An 8,298-nucleotide genomic window follows, 5' to 3' on the forward strand; every position below is an offset into this window, starting at 1 on the left:
AACTATAATTGGACTTACGGCTCATGGCCTTGTTTTGCTCTAGAAGCCCATAGGGGAGGCTAAATTGTTTTTAAGGAAAATGCAGGTGGGGTGATGCAACTAAAATGATCCCTTAAGGGATGAGGGCTCCCGCACGCAGCCAAATATCAACAGGTGCATTCAAATGAACAAAGTAATTATGGGATCTTATTGAGCTATTAACAAGAGGGGGAATTCAGGGTAAACCGGAGAATGAATCGGCAAACAACAAACAACGCAACAGATGCAGAGTGCTTTCTCAGAAATGGATTTGATATTATAGGTTTTTTGATGTCTGGTCTAATTCATTTGGATATTGATGGGCATCAAAATGTCTTCAATTAGATATAGGCTACATCTAATTAACCATAGCTAGATTTGCCCGTACATTCATTTTATTGACTAACATTGAAGGAGGGACTCGAGACATAACGAAAAAAACATAACATTGTTATTTTCATGTAGTTTGTTCAACAACAGTGGTTGAACACAATGGTTTTCCATGGAATGCCATTAAAATGCAAGTTAAGCTCAATTGACAGCATTTGCATTAAAAAAAAAAACGTTTTCTCTTTTAAAAAACAAAAATGGACGTTCCAGTGATGCACTTACAATGGAAGTCAATGGGGCCAATTTGTAAACGTTAAAATACTCACTGATTCGTAACTCCAGTTAGGTCTCCTTAGCAACCAAATTGGCCCGGTTGCTAGGGAGGGTAAAGTCACATGGGGTAACCTCCTCGTGGTGGTGATTAGTGGTTCTCGCTCTCAATGGGGCGTGTGGTGAGTTGTGTGTGGATCTTGGAGAGTAGCATGAGCCTCCACATGCTGTGAGTCTCCTTAGCAACCAAATTGGCCCGGTTGCTAGGGAGGGTAGAGTCACATGGGGTAACCTCCTCGTGGTGGTGATTAGTGGTTCTCGCTCTCAATGGGGCGTGTGGTAAGTTGTGTGTGGATCTTGGAGAGTAGCATGAGCCTCCACATGCTGTGAGTCTCCTTAGCAACCAAATTGGCCCGGTTGCTAGGGAGGGTAGAGTCACATGGGGTAACCTCCTCGTGGTGGTGATTAGTGGTTCTCGCTCTCAATGGGGCGTGTGGTGAGTTGTGTGTGGATCGTGGAGAGTAGCATGAGTCTCCACATGCTGTGAGTCTCCGCGGTGTCATCCACAACGAGTCACGTGATCAGATGCGCGGATTGACGGTCTCAGAAGCGGAGGCAACTGAGACTTGTCCTCTGCCACCCTGATTCAGCCTAGTAACCGCGCAACCACGATGACCTACTAAGTGGGCATTCCAAATTGGCAGGGCACCGCTGGCCAAATTGATGCCCAACGCAGAGTTCCAGGTGGACGGGAGGGGGTTTGCGTGATATGAGCGTGAAGCGATCATATGTGTCGTATGTCATAACTGCTTTCTGGTCCTTGAATAACATATAACGTGTGAGTAAGGGCAGCCGGTGGACTTTCTGGTGTCCTCCTAGGGTAAGATGGTGCCCCCCCCATGGGAATTGATGCCCTACGCAGACAACATGCATATTGACAAGATTTTAGTGCGATAAAATCACTTACTAACCACATCTGTGTAAAGTTATAGGCAATTTTACAACTTTTTTGCCATGATGTAACACCGTAAACCCAAAAACAAGATTTAAACAACTTTACAGCTCAACCACAACCTGCAATCCTCCAGAAAAGAACTGTTCTTCAGTTATCTGTGTCCTTTGTCTGTCCATTTTTCAATTATTTCCATCCTTCAAAGAAGTTGGAGTTGAATGTGTGTGTGATGACAGGGTCAGAGAAAAAAAAAAGCTATTTTACACAGAAATGCTTTTATTTCTTTGTTCAAGGTTCAGTCAGACTGTGAAAGTGAATACTTGAGCTATAAAAAGCCACTTGCTTTTGTGTCCAAAGCACTCGAGTGGCTCTCTGGCGTAATAACCAAAGCATCTGGACTCGGCGAGGGTCCTGCCGCTCCAAAAATACATCCACTGAGAACAACATCCAACATGGGGCAAGTTTCACCATGACAACATCGCTGGTATCGTTATGGACTGAGCTGAATATGTGAACTCATATCTGTCACTCAAGGTTCCAATTGTGCTACAAGAAGAAAGTTATCCTGCTCAAAATGTCCCAAAACATCTGCAGTAATTGCATCAGTTCACTGTCAATGTAAGTGCCGCGTAGTTCTAGCTGGAAGTCTAGCAGCTGTACATCATTGCACCATTAGCTGGGCGGCCGGTGACGACAGTTTGAGAGAGAGAGAATGACGGGCAGCTGCTTTGTGTTTATGTTTGTGTGTTTTTCGTTCAGTTTATTATTAAAGCTATTATTTATATTGTCAAGTCAGTTCTCGCCTCCTCATTGCACATTAACCACTTTACATTGGTGCCGAAACCCGGGACGGAGGAGGGACGCCCGTCGCGGGGTCCTCAACACTGCTGTCCACCCAGGGGAGCGCCGCTGCCATCAGCCGGGGGACGGAGTAGCCGTGGAGAACGGCCACCGTCCGCGAGGCGAGTGGGGACTGGACTCACTCACCGGTTTTCCGATACGTCGATCACTCCTCCACCCTCTCAGGCGTTTGGCAGGCGCTCTTCCCCGGGCAGACTGGAGTCAGACCGACCCCCAGTGGACAGAATGCCCCTCCGCATTCTCGGCGACCCGTGGGGGCTCTCCTCCACCCCTGGCAGCGGCCCTACCGCTCCAGGCAGTTGAGGAGTCACTTCCCTCCTCCTCTAGCGGACACCGGTCTTCTCGACCCCTCTGGATTTCTGACGGACAGCAGGACACTCCTCCACCCCTGGTTCTCCGCGTCCGAGCGGCCGGGCTACTCCGTCCCCCGGCGGATGGCAGCGGCACTCCCTTGGGTGGACGGCAGTGTCGAGAACCGGCTTGACAATATAAATAATAGTTTTAATAATAAACTGAACGAAAAACACACAAACATAAACACAGAGCAGCTGCCCGTCATTCTCTCTCTCAAACTGTCGTCACCAGCCGCCTTTATCCCTCGCACGCCTCCATCAGGCTGATTCGGGACCAGCATGCGTTGTTACAGCCTGGCCCCGCCCTCCTCCGCTCTACAATTATTAATATCTACATATTTCAAATCAGCAGTGAAATCTAACTAAGTTGGCATCATATTACACAAAAAACAAAACTGCAATTTTCCCGCAAGTGTGTTCTAGAGATGATTGACAGGCGATGTCTGTATCTAAAAGGTGATTGGCTCTTTTACCTGTAAGGCGGGACTTCCTTTCTACATCCATTGAACGTTGGGTGCTAAAGCTTCTTGGCTGGGCGTTTCAATTTCTCCCGTTCATTTAAATAGAAGTGGCCCGTCTCTAGCATAAATAATCTCTAGTATAATACAATTACTACTGATTTCTTATTATTAGTAGGTTAGTATAACAGTGAATATTACATATCTTTACAACAGTGATATATTTATATCATACGTTTTTCCAATAAATGTACCTTTTATTTTGAAGTGTTTCTGTGTCGTTTTGACCAAGGGGCTCTGATGTTATGAAGGCAGCTTCCCACTCTGGAAACGCCGGTCCCTACATGACTCAACGTGATTATTAACCCACAAAAGGCTGCCGTTTAATTGAATAATTATGTACTCTGTATGGAGTGGTGGCGGCATAGTGGGCTAAAGCGCATAAATGGTACTCAGAAGGTTGCTGGTTCGATCCCCACAGCCACCACCATTGTGTCCTTGAGTAAGACACTTAACTCCAGGTTGCTCCGGGGGGATTGTCCCTGTAATAAGTGCACTGTAAGTCGCTTTGGATAAAAGCATCTGCCAAATGCATAAATGTAAATGTATGTGCCTCACGCTGCTACAAACATAGCGTATGATGCTCATGATGGTGTTTTAGCTTCAGTCAGCTTTCTGTAACATGACCCTTCCTCAAAACCACCACCAACAAGCTGATAAAAATCATGCATTAGCCTCTTTTTTTTTGTATAGAAGCAATTTTAGTATTTAATGTTATCTGAGCCTCAGAAATGGAGTAATATTTCACATAATACGGGATCATCAGCAGGCAACACGGCAGCAGATGGCACAGAGGCATCAGAGAGGGCAGCTCTAATGGACGAGGCAAACCCGTCCTGACGGCGCAGGCTGGCAGAAACCCTGCATTAGTCGCAGGAGATGTCGTAATAATGCCGTAATGATGCCGTGGAGGCCTGAGGCGCAAGACCCGCATGGAGGAGGATCTACGCAGGTGGTTTGACTTCTGGAGCAACAGATCACAAGTGTTTACCGGGAGACACTGCGCCTGGTGACTCAACGCTGCCTCGCATCACAAATTAGAAAACCATTAACGGTGAAGTGGAGGACAACACATATGTTAGCCTAAATCACTGCGCTTGTTTTCCCAGATTTGCTCAACTCTGATTGCTTGGATTGCATAAATGTACATGGTCCATGTAACTGTTGAATGTAAACAAAAAAGACCTTGTGATCATTCAAAGGCTATTTCTCTCTAAGCAATCTGACAAGTTTTGCATGGAAGATGATAAAATGAATATCCCATAGACTTACATTGAAGGAAGGACCCTAGCAACAACCCAGAAGGCCTTAGCAACCACGTGACAACACCCTAGATTTTCCACAGCCAAATGCTTATCACATGTAATGTAAAAATATTTACCCCCCCCCCCCCATGAACATCCCATAGACTTACATTGAAGGAAGGACCCTAACAACCACCCAGAAGGCCTTAGCAACCACGTGACAACACCCTGGCAACCAACCACAACACCCTAGCAGCCTTAGCCCCCCCATGAACATCCCATAGACTTACATTGAAGGTAGGACCCTAGCAACCACCCAGAAGGCCTTAGCAACCACGTGACAACACCCTGGCAACCACCCACAACACCCTAGCAGCCTTAGCCCCCCCATGAACATCCCATAGACTTACATTGAAGGTAGGACCCCAGCAACCACCCAGAAGGCCTTAGCAACCACGTGACAACACCCTGGCAACCACCCACAACACCCTAGCAGCCTTAGCCTCCTCATGAACATCCCATAGACTTACATTGAAGGAAGGACCCCAACAACCACCCAGAAGGCCTTAGCAACCACGTGACAACAGCCTGGCAACCACCCACCACACCCTAGCAGCCTTAGCCCCCCCATGAACATCCCATAGACTTACATTAAAGGAAGGACCCTAGCAACCACCCAGAAGGCCTTAGCAACCACGTGACAACACCCTGGCAACCACCCACAACACCCTAGCAGCCTTAGCCTCCTCATGAACATCCCATAGACTTACATTGAAGGAAGGACCCTAACAACCACCCAGAAGGCCTTAGCAACCACGTGACAACACCCTGGCAACCACCCACAACACCCTAGCAGCCTTAGCCCCCCCATGAACATCCCATAGACTTACATTGAAGGAAGGACCCTAGCAACCACCCAGAAGGCCTTAGCAACCACGTGACAACACACTAGATTTTCCACAGCCAAATGCTTATCACATGTAATGTAAAAATATTTACCCCCACCCCATGAACATCCCATAGACTTACATTGAAGGAAGGACCCTAACAACCACCCAGAAGGCCTTAGCAACCACGTGACAACACACTAGATTTTCCACAGCCAAATGCTTATCACATGTAATGTAAAAATATTTACACCCCAAAACTGCTTGGTGTGCTGGCAACGATGCAACGACTTTGGAAAAATGGATCATTTTCACACAATGCATTCTTTGTTTAGATGATCATAGTTTTAAACATTTCATACATTGTATATTTAAAATGGATGTGCAAAGTTGTATATTGAAGTTCTGGGTCTGAATCCTAAAACAGTCAAATCTAGACATAAAGACATTTGAAAAGTACCAAAAATAAGCGACTGAAGGCCTCAATAAGTCTGTTTCAATAAGACCTTCCAATAACAAAAAGAAATAATCCATTTCAAGTTAAACAAACACTCACATATATTAGATTTGCTCATGAGGAATGCAACCCAGGGACATTATTTGGATTTTTAATGTTGATTTTAATGGGAAAAAAACATCAAACTTTCATTCTTGTTCAGTCATGAAGGCGCCAAAATATTCTTTAGTAAATCCTGTAAATGAGCATTCATAATGAGGAATTATGACACATAATTATGATTGGGCCGAGAACATTAGAACGGTCTGTGTTCCATGTGAGAGGAGACATGAGTCACGGGCAGATGGGAGATGTGCGACCCATCGCTCACTGTGTTTATCAGTGTGTGTGTGTGTGTGTGTGTGTGTGTGTATGTGTGTGTGTGGGCAGGCTTCTCAGGCATGACACACTTCACCCCTCGGTGTATGTGGATATTAACATGTTGAGCCCAAACTCAGCAGACCATCTGATATCACACTCTGCAGATTTAATGTATTCATTCAGTGCGAATAAAAATAAATAAATAATGCAATTAATCATGTCCCTGGACACGGAGGTGCAAAAACCATATATGCAATGTATGCAATGCATAGGAGCGCTATGTAAGGGGAGTATAAAATGTATAAAATATCGGTCCTGATGTTGCACCTAGCGCAGGTTGTCACAAACGGTGTTCATTCATTTGTTCTCCTTGTACATGTTGATAACCGGTGCATGATACGAGATATTTGTGTTGCACTCCTGGAAGTGTCCCGTGTGCAGATTGGCTCTATATGCCGTAAAGATCAATCCATAATCACGTACAATAAATGGGCTTTCAATACTGTCGTCATGGTAACAGAGGCTAACGATTGGGTCAAACTCTGTCATGTGACGCTACATTTTTACGTTAATGCCCCTTTTATCGACAAAAAGTGTTTCAAAACCATTTTTCGCGACATTTGATGTATCGACACAGAGTTTATGCGCTTGAGTTAAACGGAAAAATATGATGTCGACATTTGTGACATTTTAGCGATAATGTGCATTTCCATCACATTTATTTTGATGCGCTAAAACTTTTTTCACAAAAAATTACATAGATGGAAACGTAGTTAATCAAATTAATTACACGGTGTCCCGATTAATTAATCACATTTAATCGCATATACAATTTTATATATATTTGCTGAGAAAGCCTCTCATATAACAATAATTCAATATATAATGATGAAATAATTGTACATAGTTATCTTTAAATATTTAAAAATTATATATATATAATTAAAATGCTTTACATTCCTGTAGCAGAAGAGTTCATCATTATTAAGACAATATAATAAGCGTCTTTAGAATACAATGTATTGTTTATTACCATATTATTGATCATAAGTCAATCACTGACACACAGTTCATCAATCCATTACACAAGTGAATTTATCAATCAGAGATTTATTATGAGGGCTTGTTTAAGGACACCTGTGTCAGACATGCTTGTGTAGCATCAGACATGCTTGTGTAGCGTCTCGGGTTTATTGCATCATAAACAACATTTTTAGGTCACTGTGTCATTAAATATAGTTTAATACTCAATCTTTAAACACATCTTGAGATCTCTTAGTTCGCATTTGTGCTCCATCAAGTGTTTTGAACGCAAGAACGTAACGCATGTTTGTGTTGTTCTGCTGAAGTGTTTTCTTCACTGTATAAACTGTGTTGCTCACACAGCTGAAGTTTCACTTACTGCCCTCTGGAGTAAACAGGTGGTACTGCAAGCATTTCTCAGGAAACTTATTATGGTCCGGGGACATTGCGATTAATTGCCTTAATTTTTTGAACGTGTTATTTTTAATCAAATTAATCGGACTGAATTAACACGGTAAATTGTAATGTAAACTGGGGGCTCGTCCGGGATATCCACTGCAGGCCCACTGCATAAAATTCCTGAGTGATTATGGCTTGTTTTCTAGTCAAATTTACTTTACAAATCTAACAGAAATTAATAACATTTATGTGTATAAAAAGAAAACAATATTGCAAATGGGATAAGAAAAATAAAATGGATTCAAAAGGAAAACAAGTTTAGTTTAGTTTAGTTTATTTTTTGTTTTAATGATGTTTAGATATTTTATTTTATTTATTTTTTTTTTACTGGAAAATAAGACAAAAATACTTATAAAAATTTTTTTTTTTTAATGTACGCAAATTGTTTTTTTTCTTTACCAAATTGTACTTTTTTTTTTTATTAATTAATGCAACTTGATAATAATCTCTCCTGTCATCTATTTAAAGACAGACGGCCATTTTTACAATTGAGGTCTCAAAAAAGCCACTGTGTGTCAAACTCGAAGCCCAGTGGACGATCTTAAAAAGCTTTTTAACGCAGAATA

The sequence above is a fragment of the Xyrauchen texanus genome, chromosome 22 (genome assembly GCF_025860055.1).
Source record: "Xyrauchen texanus isolate HMW12.3.18 chromosome 22, RBS_HiC_50CHRs, whole genome shotgun sequence".
Taxonomy (NCBI): domain Eukaryota; kingdom Metazoa; phylum Chordata; class Actinopteri; order Cypriniformes; family Catostomidae; genus Xyrauchen; species Xyrauchen texanus.